Here is an 18982-nt window from a genome sequence, read left to right on the forward strand (position 1 = left end):
CGTTCTCGTATTGAAAGTAAATAAAAATAAATCAAGTGTGTTTTGTTACTAAATGGATTATTTATCTCAGTAAGTGCTGAACTTTAATATACCAACGTCAAAAAGGTGGTGTCGGCCGTCAGAGGTCCTATCGTCTAAATTAAATGCACCGTTGGACGGGCGTTCTCGTATTGAAAGTAAATAAAAATAAATCAAGTGTGTTTTGTTACTAAATGGATTATTTATCTCAGTAAGTGCTGATTATATTCAACTGCAGTGCTACAAGCTTTTTAGGAGTTTTACAAGCATGTATTGAAAGTAAATCAAAATAAATCAAGAGTGTTTTGTTACTAAATGGATTATTTATCCCAGTAAGTGCTGATTATATTCAACTGCAGTGCTACAAGCTTTTTAGGAGTTTTACAAGCATGTATTGAAAGTAAATAAAAATAAATCAAGTGTGTTTTGTTACTAAATGGATTATTTATCCCAGTTAGTGCTGATTATATTCAACTGCAGTGCTACAAGCTTTTTAGGAGTTTTACTAGCATGTATTGAAAGTAAATCAAAATAAATCAAGTGTGTTTTGTTACTAAATGGATTATTTATCCCAGTTAGTGCTGATTATATTCAACTGCAGTGCTACAAGCTTTTTAGGAGTTTTACAAGCATGTATTGAAAGTAAATAAAAATTAATATATTATATATTATTATACACTTTATTATAAGTAAAGTGCAATATAATATACATATTTTTTAGCAAATGCTACAGAATAAGGAAATAATAATTACAATTACTAATTGTTGCCTTGTTGAAAAGTTAACGGTTTTAATTTTTTGTTAATATCTTTTACATTTAGTATAGCCCTTACTAAACTCACTCAAATAAAATTACAGAATAAAGAAAAATTTATTACAGATAAAAAAATATATACAACTTGGTCATTAGTTTTTAGCAAAAAACAGGATCAAAAAAATTATGGTTGCCTGTAAAGTCGGTTTTACGGGCGAAGATTTTACGTGACAACGTCTTTTTCTCGGTAGAATATTTATTGATATGAATATTATTAAATTGCACAATAGGAACAAGGAATTGAATGAAAATAAGAATTGCACAAATTTTAACTATAGAAATATATTTTGTTTACTAAAACATTGTACATAATTTGAAATTAATTAAAATTTGTTATTGTAAATGGTAAAGTTGAATAAAAAATTTACTAAAATTGGAATTTGAAATTCTTGCTAAACACAGTTAAATTCTAACTCCGCGCGTGGTGATTGGTCGGTTTAGTTCGTTTGTTTGGTCGCACTGTTATGACAGGTTAGAGGTTATAATTTGTTATTTTAAATGTTTGACTAGCAATACGCGCTGTTTCTTCTCAATCGACTGAATTACGATTGATTGCAGAGTGATTTAAACTAATAATTTACTTAACACTATCAACATTTGTCAATAGTATGACATAACCTATAAACTCAGTTTCTCAACTTTTGTGTCAATCTAACAATTAATCAATCAATCATAGTTTACGATAATGAAATATCAGTGTACAATTATTTACCTTTATTGTTGTAGTTGTTGTAAATGACGAATCTAAGCACTCCACATTTTCACGAATAAACATAGTTATCTGCTTTATCCCGTGCGGCGGACCCACAGTTATCTGCTTTATCCCGTGCGGATCCCGTGCGGCGGACCCACTGGACGGGCATCGTAACGTTACCGGGCGTTACACTTTTTCATGAGTGACTCCGAGCCGCAACCTAATTTAAGACGTTGTCACGTCAAAAACTTAAATATTTTATTATAAAAGACATGTTCAGTCCAAAACGTGGTATTGTGTAGTGGCATCAAATTAATAAAATACTCAAAAGTAAATAACTGTTCTTGATTCTATGTGTGTTTTTCAGCATTTGAAGACACCATCAAGAATGAGAAAATACCAACAAGCGACAAAGGAATGGTAAGTCGTGTACTAAGTATTGTTGCACTAAAAGATTAAAAAGCTAGTTTGAAGTAAATAACCATTTTATTAATTAATTACTGTTTTACATCCATTTTGTACTTTGAGACACTGGAATGTGTTTCACTTTTTAACCTTAAGGACGTAGAGACTATTAGGAAAGATCGAATGCTAAGTTAACGATAGCATAAGATCTTAGAATTAAGACTTACTTGAATTGTTCTGTAAAGCTGTGTACTATACTTAGAGACTCTCTAAATAAAATAGTATTTTTATTTATTGTTTTTTTATTACTTGAAAATTATTTTTTAAATATACATATTTGGAAAAATCATAAACAATTTCTATTGCGAGTGCTCTTCTAGAGAGAGATCCTGGTAGATTGTAGTTATATCGTAAATATATGGAAAATATTTCATAAGCCTATTACAGTATAATTGACATACTTTACAAAATAATTCTAAAATGTTTTAGATATTTACGGACAACTAATACTTTCCAGAAAAAAATTTTTAAATTGATTTTTTGTAGAGGGTGTAGCAATGCATAAGTTATATATTCCTAAATCGACACTTAAACGTAGCTGGAAGCAGTATGAATAGTTTTAATAGTTATTTTAATGTTCAAGATTTTCCTTCACAATCTAACCCAGTGACTAAAAGATAAATCATTCTAAACAGAAAACGAATTCATAAACCTAACTAAAATGTAATCTTTACACACTTTGTTGCAGTGTACTGTTCTTTGTGAATATGTCAATAAAGTTATTTGCCTATTGTTCCATCTTAGAACACTGGAAGGTGTTTTAAATATATTTATTATTTTAATAAAACGAGGTTGAAGGTAATATTTATTCTTCTGTTTTCTCGTTGCCATTATGGTTACCAATAGACAAATAAAAATATTCGCTAAAGCTCACCCAAATCCAATGTAGTCGCATGCATCATAATATCTCTCATTGTTCGTCAGATAGAAATGAAATTTTCACGATATTGTGCTGATAGATAGACATAAATGGAATTTCCCATTTGACATTTGTCAATAGTATGACATAACCTATAAACTCAGTTTCTCAACTTTTGTGTCAATCTAACAATTAATCAATCAATCATAGTTTACGATAATGAAATATCAGTGTACAATTATTTACCTTTATTGTTGTAGTTGTTGTAAATGACGAATCTAAGCACTCCACATTTTCACGAATAAACATAGTTATCTGCTTTATCCCGTGCGGCGGACCCACAGTTATCTGCTTTATCCCGTGCGGATCCCGTGCGGCGGACCCACTGGACGGGCATCGTAACGTTACCGGGCGTTACACTTTTTCATGAGTGACTCCGAGCCGCAACCTAATTTAAGACGTTGTCACGTCAAAAAGTGTGTTGTTTGCTTTTCCTAAAACTCTGGCATATTTGAACAATTATTTTAACAGATGAGTTTTATAGCAACCAAAAAGAATCGTTGGTATATTTAGGTATATTTTCATGATTTAAAAAGCTAAAAATCTTTAACACCAAAAAAATAACTTGCGTAAAGAGTGACTCCCATAAGAAACATTGATTCCAGCTGACGATATGCATATATAAAATTATCTGTAGTCTAGCCACACTCTAGTTAAGATGGTATTAAAATTCAAAATAATCTTTATTTATAGATTGTACATCAATACAAAGAATGATATCATATGTCAAATGCTAATCTAAAAGAACTAAATATACTACACATTTAATAAGATAGCATTTAATTTTGTCAGAAAATTATTTGCATTGGAACAAGGTGAACGGTAGATACCAGCGAGTACAAACTGGAAAGAGTCCAATTTACATTCAGCCAGACAACATTCAAATTCTTTTTCAGTATTAAGACTATTAATTGAAAGTGTATTTAATCCTTCAACCGTTACATTGTACTTTGATAATATGATAACTCCACTACTACTATAATCCTTTTGTGAAAAAAATTATCTTAAATAGTATCTAGAAATATTGAGCCGTTCTAATTCAATACTTGTCATTTTGTGTTCTCAAAGGACAACTATATCAGGGTTAATTTCTTGGAGTGTCACTTCTAATGCTTCAATTCTAGTTGGTAAATTCTGGATATTTTGATGGAATATTTTCAAAAAAGAACTTTTTTCAACTTTGGCTTGCTCTTTGGCTTATGCTGTATGTTGTGATACTGGTTCCCCTTGGTTTGTTGGTTATTTGCATGTTGTATTTTTATGTAATTTTATATGTGTTTGTAAATGTTATTAGTCATATCCTTCTATATATCTCTCTACTGTGTATAATTGAGTGTAGAGTGTGTAGTTTCTTTAAAATGTGACACCCTGAAAGAAAGTTTTTAAACTAGCTGTGACTTTTGAGTTTTGGATACAATTAAAGTTGAATAGCATACTGGTGAATTATCATTTTATAGCTTCCTAATGAAGTATTCTTGATCCTCCAATATTTGGTGGATAACTATAGAACTTATTTTATGAAAGTACATATACTATGAAATTAATCATAATGTTTACAGGCTATACAATTCTGTCTACTGGAGACATTGTCAATACTAAATGTAACTTTTAAACTGTTTTCTGTGTAGGCACCCAGTTTGGTACCGTGGTCACGCTGTTCGTAGCCGGGTATCTGACTGCAGGTCCATGGGGTTGGCCCAGTATCTTTTACAGCACTGGACTGTGTGGTGTGTTGTGGGCAGTGGCCTGGCTATTTTTAGGTGCCAATTCCCCGGACACCCATCCTTCCATCAGTGACAGCGAGCGGGAATACATCAAGGCAGCCTTTGTTAGCAGCTCAGATCAAAGCAGTGTAAGTAATTCAAATATATTTTTTCTGTCTACTTAAAGCTCAATATGTACATAAAGTATCGCCAAATTATTCTCTACACTATTACCCTGTTGTCAGTTTGGGAAATCCAAAACTGAAGAACATGTGCATCAGTGACAAATTTGGTCGCCCAGATTTGTTTTTGCTATACCCAGTATAGATTCTACTGGCAGGCAAGCTAGGAGTGTACCCTACTGGGGTATCACGTTGGGTTTAGTAAAAGACAAAGCTACATGCAGACCAAAAGTCCAAGAGGTTACATAGCCCAAGGTCCTTCTCATGAAAGGCTGAATGGAACACCACACATGTTATGTCAAGGCAACAAAAGGGCTCAAGACAATATTTATTTTGCAAGGAGAATGGAGTAACAAAAGGAACCATCTACAAGTACTGGACAGTGACTCCACCGTCCCAAACTAGTGATTGCTTTGAGGCTAACAACACCCAGCTCAATTTCTAGAATTTGCTTTTCTAGAAATGATGCTGTACCATTCACATTGCTATTATTAACTGTAACATGTATGGGGGCTATTTGGAAAGTATCCTATGTTCGATGATTACTCCTTATCTACAACCGCTATTGTTGTCAGATTCAGCATTTACTATCTTTATATACTTCTACTTGCTCTGAGAATAGCTTCCATTCATACCTTTAATAAATTGGTTGTTAGTCAGTGTTCAGTCTGCAGTTTCTCTAGCCTTCATCAGATTTAAAAAAACAAGATGGAACTTGAAGATTAGCATCGTTTTGGTTCAAACCCAGGAGGATGTGTGCATAGACCAGTCAAATGATCTAGCAAGCCTTTCAGGGGAAAGGCATGACTCCAACTTCCATAAATTACTGGATCATCCATTTAAAAAATGCCCATGTTTTGGTTGAAAGTGATCTACCAGCTACGTTCTGGTCAACCTTCCTTAACGCTAACCCACAAAATAATCAAACGTGTGAGGTTTGTGATAAAACCGGACAATCGCTTAGCAGTGCATGATATGGAGGAAGATTGGGATGTATGAGATCCTGAATTCTGTCTGAGGAATTACGTTTGAAATGAGTGAATGTAAATTTCATCCCAAAATTGCTCATAAAAAAAAGGAAATTGCACAAGACATGTATGAAACCATAACAAATGACTCTGACATCTAACTGTTCCTGAAATTGAAGGCAGAACTTGTAAAATCCCGAGGGTAGATTTTACAACTTATTTTTCAAAGTGAAAGGTTCGTTTGAAGAAGTGCATTATGTCTAATGGAAATTACTTTGAGGAAGACTAAAGTTTGGTTGTGATTGGTAAGCTAGTTTTCTGAAATATCAGACTTGTCAACTTGTGTCCCCCATTTTCCCACACGGTAACTTGCTAATATTGTGTTTTTCATTTATCATGATAAGCTTATAGATTTTTTCCTTTATAAACACTACGTACACCACATTCTCATCTAATTTAATGGCATAACTCATCCTAACCCAAGCTGGCTTAGCTATTGTTATCAATAAAATTTAGGTTAGGTAGTGTCTATAAAATTCAAAAGTGGTAGTCTATACATATAACAGAAAATATCCATGCTTTTTACAAGCACTAGACTTACTAATTTTGTACATGTGTGCCACAGGAAATAACAACAAAGGCTGCTTGGCGTTTCTTACAAAACTTTTGCAATTTATTTGCACAGTATAGCTAATGATCTCTAATATAGAACAATTTATTGAACAAATTTAAATCAAAGCTTTTTTCCTGGCTTTCAGCTTTGCAAACTTGTTTATAATGTCAGAAAAGTCTGTACCGAAAGTTAAGTTGTTTTCACAACACAACAATATTAGAGAATTTAGTTTCTCTTGTAAAATAGTTTTTCTCTTCACATTCTTGACACAGGGTTAACAGAAAACCCTCTTTCTGCAGTCCAGTTAGTGATGGGTAAAAATCCTGAAGGACACTTCAAGATTGGAAAATCTAGTTTACAGATAATTTTTTGAAATACAATCATATAACATCATCAATATGATAAAAAAAAGCTGTTTGAACGTTTAATATATGTATATTGTATGTAATATATGTCCCTTGGACGCAACCCTCATATTATAAATAACTTATACTAAATAGTAAATTAGTTTAATTAAATTAACCGATTTTAGTTTTTTCTATCTGAAACTGTTTTAAATTTAGCATGCGACGCTAGATTCTTTGATAACCTTATATTATAATGTAAACAAAAATTCTGTATAAGTTCATAATAATAAATAAATATAATAATAATTATGTATTCAAATGATTGAAAGGCCAAAAATTTTTAAAACTTCTGTAAAAAATATTTAGAATCTGTTTATTTTGTAGAAGTTGTAAATATTGTTGATTTTTTGTGAGTGGGTAATGTAATGATGTGGACATCACTCAATCTTTTTGTCATTAAATCAAAGACAAAAATTGTTATCTTTCACAAATAAATTAATCACTTCAAATTTCCAAGGACTCAACCTTTAAAAAAACCCATCGTGGCAATATTAATTAATGATTGAAGTCGACTGTTTTAAGAGTTGTTTATTTTCTTGAAGATGTGTTTTACAATTTACACAGTTTTACCATACATGAACTCATTTGTTTAAAAAAACATTTGTAAATTTGTCACTTTTTCAAACACTGATCACTAAATACTGTTCATTTAATACGTAATTTAAGTAAACTAGTAATCATTATTAATGGATAGGAGAATCATCAGGCTTACCTTGAAAACTTTCTTCTCGGGTTCACTGATTTGAAAGGAACATATGGATCTAACTATTGATACTATATTTGAGTAGTATGTTATAGTACTATACCTTGTACGAATAATATTATAAACAATACTTTACCTAATACAGATATATAGTACTAAATTGTAGCATCAACAGTGTCCAGAAAAAGTAAATTGGCTACCCTACTACCTACCTTGATTCTGAAACTTAAACTGAACTGGTTGAGATAGATTGCTGTGCAATGAAACATTTCTAAATATGTCTTTATGTGTTTCTTCCAAATCAGTGGCCCCAGAAGGATATTTTTAAGGTAAGTCTGATGATTCTCTTATCCATTACTAATATTCATTGGTTTTCAACCCTAATAATTCAGTCCTAGACTAATAATAATTAAGTGAAGTTTCGACTTTATAAGCATATTATGTTCACCCATTATCTGATCAGACCATATTCCATTGATGAAAAAATATATTTCTTACCAACCTAAGTTTCATATATAAAAAAAAATGTAAAATATGAGGATTTATCCAATAATAAGCAGAATAGCACTGTTGGGGGTTGCAGTCTTCTGTCAGACATGTATAGCACAAGCTCATAATTTTTGTTGATGAATACATATTTTTAAAATATTCTGGTTCTTTTGGGTGCCCTCTTGCAATATTTAGTATCCTAGTCTGAGGAAAATAGATGACAAAGAAGTATTTTATGTTATTTAATAGTTTTTAGTACGAGACATAACAATGCAAGCCTGGGTTGTGGCGTGGTGTTGCCAGCTTTAACGGAAGAATAACTAGTGATCAGATAATTGATTGAATTCAACAGGCGAGTGTTACTGCTCATCGTTACTGCTCATCTATCTTCGAGAAACCTTTACTGTAATTATTTACACTATGACACAGATTGTGAGTAAGAAATAATAATAAAATTAATGCGAAATAATTGAATGCTGAAGAGCAAAACAGATAAACACAACCGGAATGAAGCAAGACATCGTCGTGTCGCCTCATACTGAGAATCAGCTGATGTAACAATGTGGTAACGCTGCAGGTTACATGGGAAGTGAAGAGTGGTAACTGCACATACAGCCAGGCTTGCAATAATGTGCCTCGTACTACATTAAGATCTGATACAATAGAAGGCATTACCATTGTGTAAGAATGAATGTAATAGCCTAGTTTTAATTAAAGACTAGATTATTAGACGTAAGTGCAATATCTTTGTACCTGATTGACTGAAAAATACCTGGATTAGCCATTACAATTAGAAAGAATAAAAGTAAAATTAATCATTCAAAATAGTTTCACTACCGTTTCTTCTGTAATATCAAAACACTCAAAACTAAATCTAAAAATTGAAATATTTTTGTACGATATCTAGACGTTTGTAAGTAGTTAACTTTATGCACATATTTGTACGAGTATTCAATTAACTCAGAGAAGGTTTGATTGTTTTTAGCAAAATTATGAAAAGATTTATCCAAAATGTTATAAATTTAAAACATTTTACCAAATACCATGATAGTTTGTGCACATGTAATATAATTGGTGGTTAGTAACAGTTTGTATATTTTTTTATTTCAAAAGCATATATCCCATTGGGATCTTTAATTTTTATGAAGTAATTAAGTTCATAGGGGCCAAAACACTTTTAAAGAGCTAATTTTAAGATTGCATCTCAGTTTTGTATAGTTTTTTGGAAATCTTGTCAAATTTCATGTAAATAAGTCGAACCATCTCTGAGTTAATTATGTAAAAGTGTAACTCTTGAGGCATATCCTATTACTCAAATAAAGTTATGTTGTATTAAAAATCATATTTGAGTGTTAAGAGATTGCACAATAAACTAAAAAATTAACACATTTTATAACTAAACCAGGAAATGTTTCATAATTTATATAGATTTTACCATTGTTAAAAATTTACAAATTTTATATAATGTTGTTCCATGCACAGTATTACCATAATTTTACTATAAGTTTGTTATTGAAATGTACATTTATAATAAATATTTTAAACACAATATGCTTATCACAATGTTTATTCCGTGTCTTAGTTTACACATTAGAAAATATATCTATCCATAGTCCCATAATTTATAACTGAACCTCACATTAAGTAAAATAATACAGATTTTGACGGATATCTTTAGAAATGTAGTTTTAATATCCATTAGTTTTGAATCTTAAAAAATTTGTTGGTAAAGTATCACACTCACATGGCTTTGTACACAAAACACGTAGAAGCATTAATTAATTGTTCTCTTTCGCCTCATTCGGAAAACGTAGATAGGTTTTGCGACAGCTTAAACATTAGTAATTTATTTTCATAGGATTTACAAGTACTCAATATCTTGAAAACTGTTTGAAGATACTAAAAAATGTTTATGACAAAAAGTTTAGGAAATGTTATAAGCATACAGAACAGTTTTTGTTTTTTTCCTCTAGGTTCATAAATAATGGAGATGTGAATTCTTAAAAGGTAAAACGGCTATTTTAATGGAAAGGCATGGAGTACCAATCTGGTCAAGAAACTTAAATCAATGTATTTAAAAGGTCAATATTTGTACCGAGTTTGAACTTGTTTCAACATTCCTACCACCAGTTCTTTGTGGTAGAAAAGTTCTTATGGGATTTACGTTTAATCAGTATATCGAAAACCATTTGAGATACAAAAAGCCTGACTTATTACCATATTTTTAGTAAACTTTATAAATATTCCAGAACACTTTTTGTTTTTTCTCCAAGTTCTTAAATAACGAAGTTGTGAATTTTTAGTTTAAAGGCAGCCATGTATTGAAACGAAATGGTGACAAAGTAGTTAGTGATTGTACCACGTACAATTTTGAACGGGGTGGATTTGGGCTCTAGAGATCATTTTCAATGAAGTTATGTAGAAATATTTGGTAAGTGCTACCGTGAGGGTGATTACAATAGGCTGATTTTGTAAAGAAAATCTCACCTTAAAAATTTACACATTACAACTCTTTATTCCAAATTTAGACAACTGAAAGCCTAGACATGCCAGACAATGAGAACCTGTGTGTATACCACAAGCACACTCGCAGCACACACCAAAGTTTGTTACTTGTTCAAAATTCAAATCCCACAATTGCTATTATTCTATTTTTAGTTATTTATTATTTATGATTTATTAGTACATATAACTATATGTATGTATCCTTCGTACTTGGGTGAAGATTGGCAAAATATGTTTTTGGAATGGGACAACATTTTGTGAAAAAAACATGTTTTTTTAACTATAAAACTTATTGTGTAATAGTAAGTTTGCACCAACTAATATTTTTACCATTAAAAAGTCATGCTGATGTATCTGCCTCTGGTTCTTACTTGACGATAATATTAGCAAATATCCATCTGTTATCATTAGTAAATTCTTTGTGAATAATACTTTTATGTTACCTACTCAATGGATAAGAATAAAAGCAATTAATTTGAGTGAAAACTATTGCTTTTAATAAGATAATATGAGCTAATAAACACACAAGGTGTACAAGAAATCATTATGAATATACCATAACAAACAATATATCATACTCAAAGTTCATTGTTTGAGAAAGTTTTGATATACCTTCCTTTGACAGCTGGGACCACCAAGTTACTGCAGTATTACCAATTGAAAACACATTTATCTTACAAATAGTCTTTAAAGTAAGGCTTTGGTAGTTTTTGTGAACATTTTTGTAAATTATTTCCAATAAATGCAGTTTCAAATGGAAAATATACTAGTATAGTTTGTGGATGATACGTGTAACATATGTGAAAAATCTAATCTTCAACGTATGTATCAGCAAATTGTCTGCTTCAAGGAAAGTCATTAGCGGATGTGCTTGTATCCATCCGTGAAGGATAAATACAAGCAATAATTTAATGCGGGTTCTAAGTAGGCAAAGGAAGCACTTAACAATTTCCATACATTCTGTTTAAGATCCTCAATTAATTATGTTGAAGTTTCCAACGTTTATTATAGTTATGTTCATCTAGGACAACAAGATGAGAATATCTCTCATAACATTTAGTCGTAAAAGACTCTTTGCTCTCCTTCTGGATATTCAGGATGGGTAAGGAGATTTGTTGAGATCTCATGATGAGGGATAACAAGCACTTTCTCAATCTTAACACCTTGGAGGAAGAGGAGGTTAGTTCTGTTCCAGCCTCTCCCATTCAAAGTGAGTAGGTGAACCAACATTAAGGGAGTCCATCCGTTCCAACAGTCATCCTCTGCAATGGACCAGACCTATTGATGACTTCCAACCCCCCTCCCCCCATAAATCTTGTCATTCACAGTTCGCGAATTGCCACTCCTGGACATCTATTGGGTAGCCTAGATTTAAGTGATACTGGTTATTGTTGTACCCAGCTAGCCAATGCTAAATAGCTGGTAGTGCCAATTGCCAATAGTGTAGGTCCTGGCAGATATAAGCCATCCAGAAGTGAGCTCTCCTGGAAACCTTTTTTATTGTGCTATGAGTAACAAAGAGCAGAGGATATGAAGAGTTCAACAAATTTTGACACGCCTAGCTATGGTTTACTTTTTGTATAAATCAAACTATTAGTCTAGAAGTTGAAAGCTAATTTGCACTATGTAGAACATTCAGCCGATTGTTTGTGAAATTGGCAGAGGATTTTCCGCTAAAGTTGTCATCTATTATAGTTTTCATGGAGGTTGAAATGGAAGAATGTCAAAAGTCTTAAAGTATATCGAAATGATAATATTTTACTCTGTTCATATTTTGTTTTAGCTTGACTTACTTAAATCTAATAATTATCAGACATGCAATAAAGTTATGTCATCAGCCAACTTCCACGAAAACTGATGACTCATTTCTTTCTTAGGGAAAAATCTTCTGTCGATTTCACAAAACACTCGGCTGTAAGCCAATATAATAAAAGTTAGCCCTCAGCTCCTAGACTAATAGTTTGAATTAATTGTTCCAAAAGCAAAAATTAGCACTATTGGCTCGCAGAGTACACCAATAACCGATGTGTTACTAAAGAGTTGTCAGAAAATGCTGAATTTTAGTCGGTCTCCGTATTTTTGGCTGATTCTGATTTAACTTTTCTTTATATCTCTGTTTTAATTGTCTTAAACTAAAACCAATTGACTCAGGAAAAAACTGTTCGATATCCTATTTCTATTCCCATCAGAATTAGCGTGACAATGTCTAAGAGAAAATTCCTCTATCTATCAATTTTATGAAAAGCTACATTGTGTGCTAATGCAATGCAATTTGGCTCTTGGCTCATGGACTACAGTATCTTCTTCTGTAAGGTACAATATTTTGAAGAACTAATTCCAAGCAAATCTTTAGTTCATTTTTATCCATAGTTCACTAAAGATATTTCATATATATTTAAAAAACAATCAAAGAACACTGAACACAAATTTACACACTTACCATAAACATGCACTATGTACGTAAGTTTAAATTTCGTTCCTCAAACACTTATATTACAAACATCTTACTATATATGTATACGTACAAAATTTTACAATTTTGTTTAAAAAAAACTAACATAACGCATTGAAGGCATCATATGAGGGTGTATGACATGTGCTCGGAATTGACTTGTAAAGAATTATAACTTTATTTAACTAAACCAAAGGATATATATTATTTTTTTAATATTCTCCCACCCTTAAAATAATTTTATTTCTATATAATTGGAAGCTTTTTTTTATTCCATCGTAAAGATTTAGTTTCGTCACAAGAAAAAATGTAATTCAAAAAGGCATCATTTTGTTGAAATGGTTTGAAGAGCCGCTTCAAAAACATCCAATTGATGTCACTTGTCATCCTGCGATAACAGATGTGGAGCTCACCAAGAAGACACATTGTGATATCCCAAGTATTCTATCACGATCTCTTGGACACTACTGTAACTGATTCTGAGTTCTTCAACATTTTAAAAACAAGTTATGCGCTGATCTTCCTCAATGAGATTTTGGACTTCCTCAATGTTGATCTCGGTTTCACTCGTCCTTGGGCGACAATTGTGGCACTCATTCTCAACCCTTTCACATCCCTCAAAAATTTGTTTGTGCCAAGTAAACACACATGTTTTTCGCAAGATATTGTCCCTGAACTTTTTTCATCACATTACAAAATTTCGGTTAGGCTTACTCTTTCCTGAGCCAAGACTTAATAATGAATTTGAGAGTTGCGGTTGTTTCTTTCTGTCCCCAACAGTATATAAGCTACGTACACATCAAGCAATTTTAGGTCAATGACTCATTCGGAATTTTTTAGATAACCAGTCTCGTTTATAGTTTACTTATTCTTGTAGTAACCTTTAAGGTGGTCAGTTGGAATAAATTTTTTTGATTCCAAAGAACTGGTTGCTCTTAGCCCTTTAAATACTACTTCTGAGGAGAGGAACATATAGAAAAATTGTTTTCTTACATGAGGAGTGTTAGGAATTTGATATAAAAATTTGGGGCTTATTCAGACTCAAGGAAAAATGGTTTAAGATAAGGATATAAACTGTTTACAGTATGTACATGAGAAGTGACTGAACTTTATGAAATATTACTATTTCCATAATAAATACTATTTAAAAACCAATTTTAAACTTAAATTTAATAATAGGAAATAATTATCATGAAACCTTGGGTTAAAAGAAAATAATTCACTAAAGCCAAATTAACTATTAGTTAAATAAAATTGTTATTACTGTATAACCCTCAGTGGCAAAATAAATGCACAAGTTGGCAACATAGACTATTATTAAAAATTTAAGCTTAGCAGCCAATCACAGTAAAAATTCTGATTAAAGCCCTTCTAAAAGTTCATAACAATATGCAACAAGTCTGATTTTGGAAAATGCATCAAGATTTCTTTATGTATTTTTCTCTGTAGACAACAGATATACTTTACCTTACAGTGGTCACTAGAGTAGCCAATCATGTTCCGTGATGTAATGAAATAGGGCTAGTTATAATTATTATATTCATCACAATAATGATCACTGACTTCAGAAATGCTATTTTTGGATATCTACTCATACTGAAGACCTGTCTTTGGCCTGTGCACAAGGATCATCCCAGTTATCATCAATATTACCTAGAATTCCTGGTGGGATATGTTTTGAAATAAGGTCTCTTCTCAACTCACTGTAACTCCTTTACATCGCTGTCTCCACACTACCTTTCAAATTGTATTGTTGGATGGAATTATTAACATGAGAAGATTTCTTCTAATAACTTCAGAGGTTGACTGTCACTGCTGAAAAAATGTTTTGATGTAGTAGAGATTACATTTTCTAGGTGTAAAAAACCGATATTTGTAATTATTTGTCAAAAATCTGGCATTTTAAGAGCTGCTTAAAAATCTTTTAGATTACAGTTTACAATTATGTCCTGTATAAAGATTACATAATGTTAATAGGGTATCAATTATTAATCATAAGCATATTATAAACCACCCCTACACTGTGAGTTGATAGCAAAGGAAAGAGGTTTAATCGTTATTCTTCATCAATTTTGTTTTTTATATAATCTAGACAAGTAAATAGTGAGATTTAAGAGAAAGTTTTTTATTGTTACATTAGAAATTACACGATTGAATGAATGACAAAAATTACAAATATGAAGATGTGGAGAGGAAATACATCACAACTAAATCCATTTATCAGCAACCCCAGTGACTTGTGTTCAAATGAAAAATGTAAGAAATAGTGGTGAGCAAACAGCCAATAGCTTACAACGTGAATTTTAGCAACTGGTGCGTATCCACAACGTGCCTTCAGATTGGATGAACATTGTGCAGCTGCAGCAAACGGGAATTTAGGTACCTGGCGATTATCCACAACGTGACTTCAGATTGGATGAACATTGTGCGGCTGCATCAAACGGGCATTTAGGTACCTGGCGATTATCCACAACGTGACTTCAGATTGGATGAACATTGTGCAGCTGCAGCAAACGGGAATTTAGGTACCTGGCGATTATCCACAACGTGACTTCAGATTGGATGAACATTGTGCGGCTGCATCAAACGGGCATTTAGGTACCTGGCGATTATCCACAACGTGACTTCAGATTGGATGAACATTGTGCAGCTGCAGCAAACGGGAATTTAGGTACCTGGCGATTATCCACAACGTGACTTCAGATTGGATGAACATTGTGCGGCTGCAGCAAACGGGAATTTAGGTACCTGGCGATTATCCACAACGTGACTTCAGATTGGATGAACATTGTGCAGCTGCAGCAAACAGGAATTTAGGTACCTGGCGATTATCCACAACGTGACTTCAGATTGGATGAACATTGTGCGGCTGCAGCAAACGGGAATTTAGGTACCTGGCGATTATCCACAACGTGCCTTCAGATTGGATGAACATTGTGCAGCTGCAGCAAACAGGAATTTAGGTACCTGGTGATTATCCACAACATGTCTTCAGATTGGATGAATAGTGCAGCGGCTGCAAACAGGAATTTAGGTACCTGGTATGTATCCACATGTCGTCTGATTGGATGAATAGTGCAGCGGCTGCAAACAGGAATTTAGGTACCTGGTATGTATCCACAACTTATTTTCAGATTGGATGAATAGTGCAGCGGCTGCAAACAGGAATTTAGGTACCTGGTATGTATCCACATGTCGTCTGGTTGGATGAATAGTGCAGCGGCTGCAAACAGGAATTTAGGTACCTGGTATGTATCCACAACATGTCTTCAGATTGGATGAATAGTGCAGCGGCTGCAAACAAGAATTTAGGTACCTGGTATGTATCCACATGTCGTCTGGTTGGATGAATAGTGCAGCGGCTGCAAACAGGAATTTAGGTACCTGGTATGTATCCACAACATGTCTTCAGATTGGATGAATAGTGCTGCAGCTGCAAACAGGAATTTAGGTACCTGGTGCATATCCACCATGTGGTGGTAAGATCCTTGGTATGTGTTCTTTACTGTATTGTATATCAGTAGTCTAGGGGCTATCAAGCAGGATTTTAGAATGTTGGATCCTCTGTTGAACTGTGATGGGTGTAGATGTTTGTTGTTTGACTGTTTTATCATTGTCCCTGGGGTTTTGATTCATTATTTTGTATCTCCACTTGTCTCTTCATATTAATGTACAGTTTGAAGGAGACGCAAATTTTCAAAACTCTGCCGTTATTACAGTTAATGGCTGTTGGAATTTATTCACATCTTGCACATCAAATTTTAAGCACAACAGGATTTTCTACTAGATTGTAACAGAAATGTTATCTACTCATGTTTATGTCACTTCCACAATTTAAATGAGTTTTTATAAATCATCTCTATAGTTACAATACAAAATTGTCCAATTGTTGAATAGAAAAGACTTAATTTGAGATCTGAATGAATACTATTAATTTGTTAAAAGTTTGGTTGGTAGTGTTGATTCAGAATATATTTTTAAAATTATCATGTCCCAAATACTATTTTTAGTAACACAAAAGATTAGATTTAGTTAAATAACATACTAAATGTTTATGTATATTTCTATGCAAGAGTTTTTAATACTTTGACTGTGTCAGACACCTTACGGCATAGAATCAGAGTGATAGTATTAAAGTTTACTCAGTGTAGAGCCACAATAAAGGTGTTAAACATTAAATGTTCTATTTAAATAGTCCATTTACTGGATAAACTATACAAGAGTTTTTAATACTTTGACTGTGTCAGACACCTTACGGCATAGAATCAGAGTGATAGTATTAAAGTTTACTCAGTATAGAGCCACAATAAAGGTGTTAAACATTAAATGTTCTATTTAAATAGTCCATTTACTGGATAAACTATACAAGAGTTTTTAATACTTTGACTGTGTCAGACACCTTACGGCATAGAATCAGAGTGATAATATTAAAGTTTACTCAGTATAGAGCCACAATAAAGGTGTTAAACATTAAATGTTCTATTTAAATAGTCCATTTACTGGATAAACTATGCAAGAGTTTTTAATACTTTGACTGTGTCAGACACCTTACGGCATAGAATCAGAGTGATAGTATTAAAGTTTACTCAGTATAGAGCCACAATAAAGGTGTTAAACATTAAATGTTCTATTTAAATAGTCCATTTACTGGATAAACTATGCAAGAGTTTTTAATACTTTGACTGTGTCAGACACCTTACGGCATAGAATCAGAGTGATAGTATTAAAGTTTACTCAGTATAGAGCCACAATAAAGGTGTTAAACATTAAATGTTCTATTTAAATAGTCCATTTACTGGATAAACTATGCAAGAGTTTTTAATACTTTGACTGTGTCAGACACCTTACGGCATAGAATCAGAGTGATAGTATTAAAGTTTACTCAGTATAGAGCCACAATAAAGGTGTTAAACATTAAATGTTCTATTTAAATAGTCCATTTACTGGATAAACTATGCAAGAGTTTTTAATACTTTGACTGTGTCAGACACCTTACGGCATAGAATCAGAGTGATAGTATTAAAGTTTACTCAGTATAGAGCCACAATAAAGGTGTTAAACATTAAATGTTCTATTTAAATAGTCCATTTACTGGATAAACTATGCAAGAGTTTTTAATACTTTGACTGTGTCAGACACCTTACGGCATAGAATCAGAGTGATAGTATTAAAGTTTACTCAGTATAGAGCCACAATAAAGGTGTTAAACATTAAATGTTCTATTTAAATAGTCCATTTACTGGATAAACTATGCAAGAGTTTTTAATACTTTGACTGTGTCAGACACCTTACGGCATAGAATCAGAGTGATAGTATTAAAGTTTACTCAGTATAGAGCCACAATAAAGGTGTTAAACATTAAATGTTCTATTTAAATAGTCCATTTACTGGATAAACTATGCAAGAGTTTTTAATACTTTGACTGTGTCAGACACCTTACGGCATAGAATCAGAGTGATAGTATTAAAGTTTACTCAGTATAGAGCCACAATAGTATTAAAGTACTTACTATGCAAGAGTTTTTAATACTTTGACTGTGTCAGTTTACAATAAAGGTATAAACAAAATAAATGTTAAACATTAAATGTTCTATTTAAATAGTCCATTTACTAAGACTTGGCCTTTCATTCTCAAACCATCATTTGGAACAACTCTCTTATGGTTTGTAAAAATACGATTAAACTTTGAATCTCATATGTAATATTTTGGCAGTAAAAGTTTATCTCTTAAAAATTACGGATTGTATAAATTAATTATTTCAATTGTTCATAACTACTGAAACTAACACGCAGATTAACTTCCAAATATCACAAAGGAATTTGTTGAGTGAAAAAATAGTTTTTTTTACTACTTAACCCAAGTCCATCCTGAACCCTTACCTCGCAGCCTTATCTTGTCCATTTGAAAGTGCTGGTGCTATTTGCTTTCCCCACACATCCACTGATGTCTTTGATATCTTTATCGTCTATATACTTTTTTACAGGCACTTAACTGGTCAGATTATATGTTTAGCTAAGTTACTTTATAGCCATGCAATTGCTCAATGCAGG

The 18982-nt window shown here is 32.5% G+C and overlaps 1 protein-coding gene across 1 annotated transcript in view; it reads left to right on the plus strand.

Annotated features, from left to right (window-relative positions):
• Positions 1–1283: 1283 nt before the first annotated feature.
• LOC124360576 (iron-sulfur protein NUBPL) overlaps positions 1284–18982 on the plus strand; it is a 59180-nt gene continuing 41481 nt past the window's right edge. The window contains exons 1-3 of the mRNA XM_046814303.1: positions 1284–1303; positions 1894–1946; positions 4539–4762. The gene's annotated coding sequence lies outside the window, so the exon portion shown is untranslated. The remainder of the gene's footprint in view (positions 1304–1893; positions 1947–4538; positions 4763–18982) is intronic.

This window comes from Homalodisca vitripennis, chromosome 4 (genome assembly GCF_021130785.1).
Source record: "Homalodisca vitripennis isolate AUS2020 chromosome 4, UT_GWSS_2.1, whole genome shotgun sequence".
In the NCBI taxonomy this organism is placed as follows: Eukaryota; Metazoa; Arthropoda; class Insecta; order Hemiptera; family Cicadellidae; genus Homalodisca; species Homalodisca vitripennis.